Genomic DNA, 13,090 nt, shown 5'->3' on the forward strand with positions numbered 1-13,090 from the left:
GCAACCCTAGTGCTTTTCTTATTATCCAGTATCCATCTGGAGAGTGGAATGTATCCAGGAAGTCTATTTTTTAAAAAGTTTATTTATTTATTTGGCTGTGCCAGGTCCTAGTTGTGGCACGCAGAATCTTTAGTTGCAGCATCTAGTTCTCTGACCAGGGATTGAACCCAGGACCCCTGCCTTGGAGCGCAGAGTTTTAATCACTGGAACACTTCCCAGGAAGACAATTTAAACATGTTGTTGTTTGGTTGCTCAATCGCGTCTGACTCTTTGCAACCCCGTGGACTGCAGCACGCCAGGCTTCCCTGTCCATCACCAACTCCCAGAGCTTGCTCAAACTCATGTCCACTGAGTTGGTGATGCCATCCAACCATCTCATCCTCTGTTGTCCGCTTTTCCTCCCACCTTCAATCTTTCCCAGCATCAGCTCTTTTCTAGTGAGTCAGTTCTTCTCATCAGGTGGCCAAAGGATTGGAGTTTCAGCTTCAACATCAGTCCTTCCAATGAATATTCAGGATTGATTTCCTTTAGGATTGACTGGTTGGATCTCCTTGTAGTCCAAGGGGCTCTCAAGAGTCTTCTCCAGCACAGAATTTGAAGGCATCGATTCTTTGGCGCTCAGCAGAACTCTTCACAAATCTTTTCTAGCCTAGTTGTCTTTATTTTTTTTTAATTGCTCTCTTCTTTTAACTTACTGCTCCTCTATGCCACATGTTACACACCCTCCCCTCCCCTGACACACCCTATTAAGTCATTTTCTCAGTTGAACCCACCACAGTGTAGATGGACACAGAAGGCTGGACTGGGGTGCAGACCTCTGGGGATGCCTCCTTGCAATGCCTAGTGACAACTGCCACATTTCTTACCTGTCACCTTCCTTGTTTCCTCTTTCTTTTTAGAGTGTTCTAGACTCTGAGGTTAGTGAATTCTCCAGCCTTGTCCTAATTCATTGTCCAGGGCTCTGATCTCCAGATGGCCTTGTTTAGAATCTGGGGTGGGAATCCCACGAGTGTTTGCTTGAGTGTGGAAGGTAGGGACCCCAAACCCTGACCAGCCCCACCAGGAATCTGCAGGCCTCCACTGAAGGAAGTCTGTACTGTGGGTTCGGAGTTCTAGTCCGTGAACGGCCATCGAGGCAGTGCCAGTTGGCAAGGCTTGTAGGGTCCTCCAGGCCAAACTCTTTGGTCTATTGAAAGAAAGAGAACACTGGAGAGGTGAAGTGGCATGCTAGCAAGCCTTGGCAGGGAAAGACTGCACCGTTAGTGCTGTTGATGGTTTGAAGTGAGGTCAGGTCACTGTATGGCCTGGGAGTCAGCCTCAGGGGTATATTAGGCTTCTTGGCTCCTTCCTTTTGGAATGTGGACCCAAGGGCACATTAGATGGGGTGTCTGTCTCCAGCCCATCTCAACTTAATTGTGCCCTGACTCCAGAGTCAGTGAGCCTAACAAGTAGCATTAGCTCTCCCTGCCCAACACTCCATGCCATCCTGGACCAGTCTCTGCCTTAATTTTCCTCTCTGTTCAAGAAGAAGGTCGCCTTCTCATCTCTAGTTTTCCTCCCCACACTAACATTGTAGGACTCTAACCAAGTGTGAGTATATAGAAGCTGGGGACAAAAGTGACAGCTTCTGTTCAGTTTCATTTCTCAGAAATGCAGAAAGGGGCTGGCTCCCCTCAATCCTCTTTCCCAGGGACTTTCAAGTTCTGATTCTCATCTGGCCCTCACACAGTACACGTGAAAGGCAAAGAGCAAAGGGCATCAGCCGCACTTTGCAGATAAACCTGAGGGTTAGAGAGTCTGTGATTTGTTTGAGATAGAAGTGGACCCCAGGTCTCCTGATTCCAGTGTTCCACCCAGGATGCCTTTTGGGTCACCAACTCCAAACACTTTGCAAGTGATCACTTGCCTGCTCGTTGATAAGCTTGAAGCTATTGACTGCTGAAATTTCCACAAAACCAAACCACTTCCTCCCTACCCCAGCATCTCCAGTGATTCTTGTATGTTAAGTCTAGGGGAAAGGAATCTTGCTTGCATGTCTGCCTTTAGGGCCAGGACCAAGGGGCGAGCAGGGAGGGAGGCCAGTGAAGCTATGTTTCTCTTCCCTGTGCTGGTGGTACTGGAGCTGCCTGAGAGCTTCTGAACAGAAGCCCGTCTGGAGGGCAAGATTGAGGGGCCAGGTGCCCTGGGACTGGGACTGATGGGGACATCCTCCACTTAGAAGGAGAGTCTTTCCCCTGGGCCTCTAGTGCTTGGGTACTTTCTGGGACAGGGAGAGAGAGAGTGAGCAAGAGAGTTTCTGTGTGTGTCTCTGAATGTGTGTGTCTGTGTCTGTGTGCACCTGTGCACCTGATGTCTACTTGTATGTGCATTTGTGTGTACATGTGTGACTGTGGGTACCTGTGTCTATGTATGTTTCTCTGAGCATGTGTGACTGTGTGCATCTGTGTCTGTATGTGTACCAACATATGAGTGGCAGGTTTGACCCTGTAGAGGATGCTGGAACAGTTTCCAGACACCCCCACTCCAGCACAACACCCACTTTGGTCATCTGCTGTGGGAAAGCTTGGGGGAACTCATGGGCATTCAGCACCTAGGAATGCCGGCACCTAGAGGGCCCATCTGGACTACCACTTTAAATCCCAGGGCACTTTCAGTTTTCAAAATGCATGATGTCTAAAACAGAAAAAGATGATGATGGACACGTCCAGTAAGAAATGAGGTCTTGACAAAACTTGGTCTTGCATCACCTCGCAGGCTGTTTCTGCCACAGTTGATCATGTGATAAGATCAGCATTGTTATCCCTGCTCTAAGACTGTCTTGGTCTGCCCTCATTTCTGGATGTCCCCAAGTTGCAGAAAACTGTTCTGATTGATGTCACGGATGGACACTCTGTGCCGCTCGGTCTTGGAGTTAAATCTGTTTCCAGGTGGGGCCAGCTGGAGACACAGTGATCCCAGTTGACTTGTTGGTTTGTACAAGTTTCGGCTCCTTTTGAAGCAGAAGTCTGCTCTCTGGACCTGCTGCGTAGGACCGTGGAGTGTTTGTACTTGCTGGAAGCCCCCGGCCTCAAGCTGATTCATCACCAATCTGTGCAGAACGCTCAGGGGTGTGTGTGGCGGCTGGTCATTTATAACCTCCGTGGCAGTATACAAAATGCAAAAGGAGGCAGATTGTGGTGGTTCCCTGAAACAGAATTCGCAGCAACCAGATCTTGAGGTATTATTTCCAAACCAAGTCTGTAAGTTCTTTATTGATAATGTGGGAGAGGTCCCAGCACCTCTTGTGTCATTTAGGGGCTAGTCCTGCTCAGAGTACAGGATAGAAACTTTTTCCTTCTCCCCAAACTTATAACATGTTGCTTCATCCTTTTTCTAAAAGGAACAACTTTCTAAAACCCCAAGTTAGAGAGTGATAATAATTTGGTCTTTATTATAAAAACTTAATTAATATATAATTTACATACCATATGATTCACTCTTTGAAAGCATATAATTTGATGTGTTTTTACTGTTTTGACTTGTCTATTCTGGACATTTCATATAAATGGAATCATACTCTGTGTGGTCTTTTGTGCCTGGCATCTTTCACTTGGCATAATGTCAGGTTCATCCATGTTGTAGCATGTACCAGTACTTCATGCCTTTTGATGGCCAAGTAATACTCCATTGTATGGAGAGCCCATGTTTGGCTTATCCAGTTACCAGTTGGTGGACATCTGGGTTGTTTCCACCTCTTCACTGACAGAAGTAGTGCTGCTATGAACATTCTTGTACAAGCTTTGGTAGAGGCCTGTTTTCATTTCTCTTGGCTGTATTATACCCAAGAATGGAATTATAAGGTCATATTTGGGGCTTCCCTGCTAGCTTAGACAATAAAGAACCTGCTAGCAATGCAGGAGACCCAGGTTTGATCCCCGGGTTGGGAAGATCCCTTGGAGAAGAAAATGGCAACCCACTCTGGTATTCTTGCCTAGAGAATTCCATGGACAGAGGAGCCTAACGGGCTACAGTCCATAGGGTCGCAAAGAGTCAGACATGACTGAGTGACTAACACTTTCACACTTTCATGGCTATTCTATGCTTAACTTATCCTGGAACTTCCAAACTCTTTTCCAGAATGGCTGCACCATTTTACATTCCCACCGGCAGTATGTGAGGGTTCCAATTGCTCCATATCACTTTGGGCTTTTTCAAGTCAACTTTTAAAAAATGGAAAGTAGTGTTTTAGAATATTGAGGTATTTATTAACCTGTAATTACATGCCTTGTGGCTCTTGGATACTCCCAAAGCACTCCTTTCAAATGCACAAAAATATTGAACAACGTGTTATGCATTCCTAGGGACATATGGACTCCAATCCAACAAGTCATCAAGACTCTAGGCTGACAGACTCCTTCAGATGGTTCCTAGGCCACCCAAGTTTGAATCCATTCACACTCAGTGGTAGCTATTAGATTTCTGTATAGAACTTTGCACTTTACACCTGAAGAAACTGAGTCTTCAAGGTTAAGGAGTCATGACTGAGAAGCCAGCCTTACTGCTTCAGGGCCTGTTCTTGGGCTTCGAAGCCCTGACTCTCCTAACATCTAGAAGGCCAATCTTCTTCACCCTTGACCCACCTGACTCCAGCCTGGGCTCTGCCTGTTTCACCCAGGACAAGCTCCTCTGGACTAGGGCATCTCACTTGACTCCTTACACCTTCACACCAACATCTCTCATGGGAAATTGGAATTCACAGCAGCCAGTTCCTTTTAGAGCATCTGCTACTATTAGAGCCCCCTGTGGCTGTGATTGATGGCAGTGGGTTGATGGATCTGTTCCCACCAGGCATTCTTTGTTGGTGGTCTGGAGAGTAGCAGTGGCCTTGGCCTCCTGGCATGTATTCAGCCCACCCTGTGATTCTCCACCAGAGGTGCCTTCTTCTGTTGCTTCCTCTTACTTTCCACATAGCCCTGCACCCTAGCCAGTTTTGTCTACACAAGTTTGTGATGCTCTCGCCATGAGCAGAGCCATGGGCTGGATGCTCCAGCTCTCAGCTGCCCGGGTCCCTGTCTTCAGGTGGTGGGACAGGCCAAATAATAAGAGTCCAGAACTGGGTGTTCTTTAAGTGCCAAGAGTCACAGATGGCCCTGGACTCAGAACGCTCCAGCTCTTAGTCATCCAAACAAGAGGATCCTTTACCCACAAAGAGTAAACAAGCCCTGAAGCTCCCTAAGGGAACCCCCTTGGCTGTGGACACATGCCAGCCTCACTGGCACCTGTGCCTTCCCTTTAGCATTTTTCTCCCTGGTATATGAGTTTGCTAGTGCTGCTATAACAAAGCTCCACAAACTTAAACCAAAGACAAGAATTTTCTCACATTTGCAGAAAACGTAAGTTTGAGATCAAGGTATCAGGAGGGCCACCCTCCTGTGTCCAAATGCCCCTTTTTCATAAGGACACCAGCCCTATTAAATTAAGGGCCAACCCTACTCCAATCACATCTGTAACTCCCCTATTTCCAGATAAGGTCACACCCTAAGGTACTGGGGTCCAGATGTCAACATGAGTGGGAGGGCCACAATTCAATGTAACACCAATGTACATGTCTGAAGACAGACTTGAATTATTTTGCCATCCTATTACCTCCACCTGACTGGCTGGGTTCCATTCCTCTGTAAGCCCACTTGAAGTCCAGAGGTCTTTTGACTTTTTATTTCGTTTGGAAGCTAAATTTCACCCTTGAAAAAAATGAGAACTCTAATATCCCAGTGTCTCCTATCCTAACTCAAAATACACCCCACAAGCCAGAGACCTGGGATGGGATCTCATGGTCTCAGAGATTCTTATGGGAATGGCTCAGCAGGATCCTTCTCCTCACCCAATCCAGGGACCGTAGGGGAAGAAGCAGCTAGGATGAGAGATGTGGGGTCAACTTCCTGTGTAGCTTGCCTTTGTACCTTTCAGTCTGAAACCCAAGGCTTTCTGCTCCTTAGTTCCTTGGGGGATGGGCCTTGGACTCTGTTGCTTGGAAAGATTTCAATCCTTCAGGGTTGCTCCATCCTCATGCTCCCCTTGCCTCCTTGCCAAGTGCCTCTGATTTGGTTTGTTTCCTTCCTCTGTCATGCTCGGAGATCTGACCCCGACTGGCACGTTGAGATGGACATCAGACATCTGGCTGAGTCCACAGTCCACAGCAAGACATCTGGTACTACAGCCCTTGGCTAAGGCAGGGAGCAGTGAGCTGGTGATGACCCTGGGGTCCCTCGGGTGCCTTTAGAGCCTGGGCTGAAGGGGAGAGAAAATGCCTGCAAGCCTCTGCCCTGAACCTGAGCTGGGAGAACACCCCTCACCTCACCCCATTTCCCACATCAACAGGCTGCTGAATCCCAGAGCCAAGCTTCTCCCTGAAGCATTGACTTACTTGATGATGCAGGCAGGGGGGTGGCATTTTATCTCTGTATTAAAGCCAGCATGAATAGAGAAAGCTGAATTCACGTGGATTTCTGAGGCTGAAATCCAAAGTGTGTGTAGCAGATGATTTGGGAATTCATCCACAACCTTGGATTGTTCTTGGAAACATGGCTGGTCTTGGGTTTCTGTCAATGGGGGGCATTAGGCTTCCTGTCCAGCTGTTCATGGATATTGCCAGGGCAGAAGGAGCCCGAGCTGGCGTTGTGTGTGCTGAGGTAGCACACCGCTGCTGTGGTAGAAAAGTTTGCCTGAGGGCTGGTTCCCAGGCCTGGATTCCTCTAGAGGCAAAGAGGAAACGCGGTCACGTCTGGAGAGGCTGGGGTGCTGGTGGCGGGAGACCCCTTCTGACTTGGACCAAAGTCAGTTTCCAGGCAGGGAACTCTCACCTGGGTTTCCTGTTGGCCATGTTCCCCTGGCTCAGCTGGTCCCAAAGCATAGTGATGCAATGCTGAGTCAGGAGGTTGCCTTCATCCACACAGTTCTGACTGCACCGTCACCTGTCCTCTCTACACTGGGCTGCTGGGAACCACAAAGGGGCAGGGCAACAAATTGGTAGAGTGGAGTCTTTAAGAGCCAAAGCAGCATTATTTTTTTCAATTTTGTCTTTTTTCCCTTAGAGCTAAATGGGTAGCTTGTTTGATAATAGTAAGTTTTGTGTGGACATAAATTTTCATTTCTCTGGAATAAAGGCCCTGGAGTGCAAGTGCTGTGTCATCCTATAGTTGCGTGGCTAGTTTGATATTTCCAACTGGCAGTGAGTGGTCCAGATGATCCATATTCTCACCAGCTTTTGGTGTTGCTGCTGCTCTTTATTTTAGCCATTCTGATAGGTAGGTAGGGCTTCCCTCATACTTCAGTCGGTAAAGCGTCTGCCTGCAATGCAGGAGACCTGGGTTCGATTCCTGGGTCAGGAAGATCCCCTGGAGAAGGAAATGGGAACACACTCCAGTCTTCTTGCCTGGAGAATTCCATGGACAGAGGAACCTGCAGGCTATAGTCCATGGGGTCGCAAGAGTTGGACACGACCTAGTGACTAAAGAGAGAGAGATAGGTAGGTAGTGGAATCTCATTGTGGTTCTAATTTACAATTCTTTAATGTTTAATGATATTGAACATCTGTGTATGTGCTGATTTGCCTTCCATAGAAACTCTTGGGAATGTCTTTTCATGTCTTTTTCCCATTTTCTAATTGGGTGGTTTGTTTTCCTACTGTTGAGTTTTTGAGATTCTTTATATGTTCTGGATACTAGTCCTTTATCCAATAGGAGGTTGGCAGGTATTTTCTTCTAGTCATGTTTTCATCCTATTTATATGGTCTTTCACAGAGCAAATATTTTACTTTCAATAAGGTCTAATTTATCAATATTTCCTTTTATGAGTCATGCTTTTGATGTCAAGTCTAAGAAAGAACTTTTTGCCTAGCTCTACATCCCAAAGATTTTCTCCTACCTTTTTCTAAAACTTGTGTGATGTTACATCTTACAATTAACTGTTTGGTCCATTTTTAGTTAATTTTTGTGTAAGCCATGAGATTGAGTGTGAAGTTTATTTTTTGCCTTATAGATGTTCAATTGTTCCAGACCATGTGTTAAAAATGCTGCCATTCCTGCACTGAATTGCTTTTGCATTTTTGTCAAGACTCAGTTGGGCATATTTATGTGGATCTATTCCTGGAATCTGTTCTGTTCCAGTAATCAATGTGTCTATCCCTCTGCCAACACCAGACTATCTTGTTTACTGCAGTCATATAATAAGTCTTGAAACTGGGTAAGTTGATTCCTTCCACTTGATTCTTCTTTGTCAGAATTGTTTCATCTCTTCTACTTCCCTTGTATTTCCATAGAAATTTTAGAATGATTTTATCTATATCTACCAAAAATCATGCTGGGATTTTGATAGGAATTTGGTAAAGCTGTATATCAATATGAGAAAAATTGATATCTGTACAATGTTGAGTCTTTCATTCTGTAAACACAGAATATCCCTCTATTAATTTATAGCATCTTTGATCTTTCATTGGTGTTTCATAGTTTTTAGCATACACGTCCTGGATGTGATTTGTTTGATTTTCACTGCAGAAGTATTTGAGCAATAGTAAACTGTACCATATTTTTAATCCCAGTGCGCATGCATTCTTTGCTGGTATTTATAAGTGCAATTGATTTTTATATGTTGATCTTGTATTCTGAGACCTTCCTGAACTTGCTTATTAGTTCCAGGATATACTTTGTAAATTTTTTAAGATTTCCATGTAGAAAATCATATCACCTACAAGTAGAGATAGTTTTACTTCTAATATGTATGCCTTTTTATTTAATTCTCTTGCCTTAATGAACTAGCCAGAACCTCCAGTATTGTTTCTGGTTTATTGTTTTTTGTTTTCTTGGGAATATATTAGATACACAACATGGTGTAAGTTTAAGATGTTCAACATATTGATTTGGTACGAGCAGTGGTGAGAGTAGTTATCCTTGCCTTGTCACCAAACTTGGAGGGAAAGCTGTCATCTTTAATTATTAAATGTGATGTTAGCTGTAGAAATATTGCAGATGCTTTTCGTCAAATTGAGGAAGTTCCTCTCTAGTCCTGGTTTTTTGAGAGTTTTCATCATGAATGGGTGTTGAATTTCGTGATGTGCTTCTTTTGCATCAAAAAATAAGATCATATGACTGTAACTCAATTTGTGGTTTTGAGACAATTGTAGACTTACATGCAGGTGTAAGAAATAATGCAAAGAGATCCCTTGTGCCCTCTTAACTAGTTTTGCCTAATGATAGCATCTTGCAAAGCTATATTACAGCTGGGATGCCAGCGTGGGTATAGTCAAGGTGCAGAGCATGTCCATCTCCCCATGAACCCCTCATTTTACCCTTTGATCGACACATCCACGTCCCTTCCACACCAACCCCTTCCTTACTCTTTGGCAACATCTAATTAGTCCATTTCTATAGTTTTGTCATTTTAAGAATGTTATATAAATGGAATCACACAGTGGCTAAGTTAGGGGGATTGCCTTTTTTTCCATAATTCTCTACAGACTCATACAGGTCATTATCAACAGTCATGTCTTTTTATTGCTGAGTGGTATACCATGGTATGTAGGTACCAGTTTGTTTAATCGTTCATCCATTGAAAGATTTCTGGGTTGTTTCTGGTTTGAGACTGTCTTGAGTAAAGCTACTATAAATGCTTGTTTGCCAGTTTTTGTATGAATACATGTCTTCATTCCTTTGGGATAAATACCTAGGAGTGCAATTGCTGGGCCATGTAATAATTACATGTTCAGTTTTTAAGAAACTGCCAAAACAGTTTTCCAGAGTAGCTTTGCCATTTTTCATTCTCTCCAACAATACATAAATAATCCAGTTTCTTTCATTTCTGCCAGTATTTGGTGGGTTTTTCAAACAAATAAAGGTGAAATTCAAATGACAATTAGTGGCATTCGTCCATCTCCTATATCTAGATCCCGAACATTTACATCACCCAAAGTAAAGCCTCATCTCTAGTAAGCAGTTAGTCCCTCCTTCCTCCCTGCCCTCAGTCCCTGTCAACCACTAATCTGTTTTCTGTCTCCATGAATTCAGTTATTCTGGATATTTTGTATAAATGGCATCATATAATATGTGACCTTTGGTGACTGACTTGTTTCACTTAGCAGGTTTTATCTATATACCAATAATTCATTCCTTTGTATGGCTGAATAAGTCAGTGGTAAGGAAAATTTTGTTTATCTGTTTACACATTGATGGCCATTTGGGTTGTTTCCACCTTTTGATTATCATGAATAATGCTACTGTGAACATTTGTGTAGAAATATTTGAATATCGATCTTCATTTCTTTTGGGTATATATGTAGGAATGGAATTGCAGGGTCTGATGGTAATTCCATGTTGTTAGACTTTTTTTGGAAGAACTGCCAAACTGCTTTCCCCAGCAGCTGTACTGTTTCGATTCCTACCAGCAAAGTATGAGTGTTCCAATTTCTCCACATTCTTGTCAACACTTGTTATTTCCCTTTTATTATTATGCCATCCTACTGTGTAGGAAGTGGTATGTCATAGTTTTGATTTGCATTTCTCTTAACATCTCTTGATACTGAGCATCTTTACATGTGCTTGTTGGCTGTTTTTAATATCATTTCAATATTAATTTTAATACCTATTTTTTATATTCCCTTCTTTGTTTGCTTTGGGTTTATTCTCCTTTTTCTTGGTTGCTTGGGTGGAAACTTATAGATTTTAGACTTACCCTCATTTCTGTTATAACTGTAAATTTCTCTCTCAGTAGAGCTGTACTTGTGTCCCACAAATTTTGATGTAATATATTTTCATTTAATTCAGTTTATTTTAATAATTTCTCTTGAGACCTCCTCTTTGACTCCTGAGGTTTTTTTAAAGTTTGTTTCTTAGTTTCCAAGTGTTTGGAGATTTTCCTGTTGTCATTTCTGTTTTTGTTTCCTAATTTGATTCCACTGTAATCAGAGAAAATACCATATATTACTTCAACTCTTTTAAATTTTTGTGGATTGTTTTATAGCCCAAATGGTGTCTGTATTGGTATATATTTCTTGGATGCTTGAAAAGAATGTAAATTTTACTGTTTTCTTGATGGAGTGTTCTATAAATATCAATTAGATCTTATTAGACGGCGGTGGTGTTGAGTTCTTTTATATCTTGCTGATTTTCTAATTATTCTATCAGTTATTGAGAGAGGACATTGAAGTCTCCACTATGAACGTCGAACTTTCTATTTCTTCTTTCAGTTAATGTTAATTTTGACCCATATATCATGTAGCTGTGTTGTTTGCTGCATGCACATTTAGAATTACTCTGTCTTCTTGGTAGACTGATACTTTGCCCTTCTCTGTGCCTGGTCATTTTCTTTGTTCTGAAGTTATTTGATGTTACTAGAGCCACCCCTGCTCGTTTTTAAAAGTTTTTTCATCCTTTTTCTTTCTACATGCCCATATCATTATATTTGAGGTGAGCATCTTGCAGACAGCATATAGTTGTGTTATGTTTGTTTTTTTTAATTGACTCTGTCAATGTCTCTTTTTAATTGCTGTATTTAGATCGTTTTCACTTAATGTACTTATTGATGTTAGTGCTTAATTCTGCCAATTTATTTTTAATTTGTTTGCTCTCTGTTTTTGGCCCTACTTTCTTTTTTCTGTATTCCTGTGGGTGAGTTGAAATTTTTTTAGAATTTCATTTGCTGATTTGTATATGGTGTTTCTGCGTGTATCTTTCTGTGTGCCATTTTTTTTGGTGTTCCTTGGTACTACATCATATATACCTAACTTATAACGGTCTGCTTATGTCAGCATTTTACCAGTTTGAGTGAACTATAGAAACCTTACCTCTCTTTCCACCCCTTTACCACTCTCCTCTGTTTATAATGTAATTGTGTTAAATATTTCTTCCACGTACATTTATTTTTTTTATTTTTTTGGCAATTTATTTTTTATTGGAGGCAAATTATTTTACAATATTATATTGGTTGGTTTTGCCATACATTGACATGAATTCGCCCCGGGTTTACATAAGTTCCCCCTCCTGAACCCCCCTCCCACCTCCCTCCTCCCTTTATCCTCCCTCTGGGTCATCCCCGCATGCCAGCCCCGAGCATCCTGTAACATGCATTGACCCTGAACTAGTGATTCGTTTCACATATGACAACATATGTGTTTCAATGCCAAAGAACCACAGCATGCAATGTTATGTTTCTTCAGCTGCCAAATATAATTTAGAAAACTTTAAGGAAAAGGAAAGTCTTTTCTATTTTACCCATATTCTCTTTCCGTGGTTCCTTTTTCCTCAGTGATGTCCAAAATGTCTTCTTTTATCACTTCCTTTCTGTTTAGAGAGCTCCCTTTAGCCATTCTCTTAGGAGAAGTCTGTTGTTAATGAATTCTTTTAGTTTTCGTTCATCTGAGAATGTTTTGATTCCCCTTCCATACCTGAAGTGTGATGATTTTCAGCACTCATTTAGATCTTCTGTTTAGCTGGCTTTCTCTGACAATGCTCTGGCAGGGAAAGGGGTGCACTGTCTCATTTCTGCCAGGTAGCTATGGAAATCCAGATTCTCTACTTAGCCTTCATTGACACCAAGGAGGTTGGAGCTTCTCATTACTGCTGGGCAGTGATGATAGTTCCAGCTCCCCACTGGGCTTGTGCTAATACCACCCTTGGTGGGATGGGTAAGAGTGCCTCATTACTGTTCCCCATGTGACCTCTGCTGACATTGGAAGGGATAGGATGTGGACTCATGACCCTGTGGAGGGGCAAGGGTCCTCACTCTGTGCAGCCTCCTCTAACACCACCCTGGCAGGAACAGGGGAGATGACTCATTTCTGTCCAGTGGGGGTGGAGTCTAGGCCCTCAACTGGCCTTTGCTGATGGGACTGGGTGGGACCACCCTTTTGTCTGTGGTGTTTAGCTGAAGAAGACTGGCTCTTGCATAAAAGTTTTCAGTCTTGGGAGATTGCCCCTTTTCTGGCCCTTTGAGTAAAGAGAGGAGACTTTTGCAGGAGTTGTTTTGTCTGTGTTCATTGGTACTTTGGGTTATCTGCTTCTTCAGTCCCAGTCTGGGATCTCCGAGGCAAAAAGAAAACCCAGGGAGCTTGGACTGCGTCGTT

General features: G+C 43.1%; 1 protein-coding gene across 4 annotated transcripts in view; it reads left to right on the plus strand.

The window, feature by feature from the left end:
* MAMLD1 (mastermind like domain containing 1) overlaps positions 1-13,090 on the plus strand; it is a 126,821-nt gene that overhangs the window by 57,727 nt on the left and 56,004 nt on the right. The window lies entirely within an intron of this gene.

Source organism: Moschus berezovskii, chromosome X, assembly GCF_049115385.1.
Source record: "Moschus berezovskii isolate FMDL1 chromosome X, NW_MosBer_1.0, whole genome shotgun sequence".
Lineage (NCBI taxonomy): Eukaryota > Metazoa > Chordata > Mammalia > Artiodactyla > Moschidae > Moschus > Moschus berezovskii.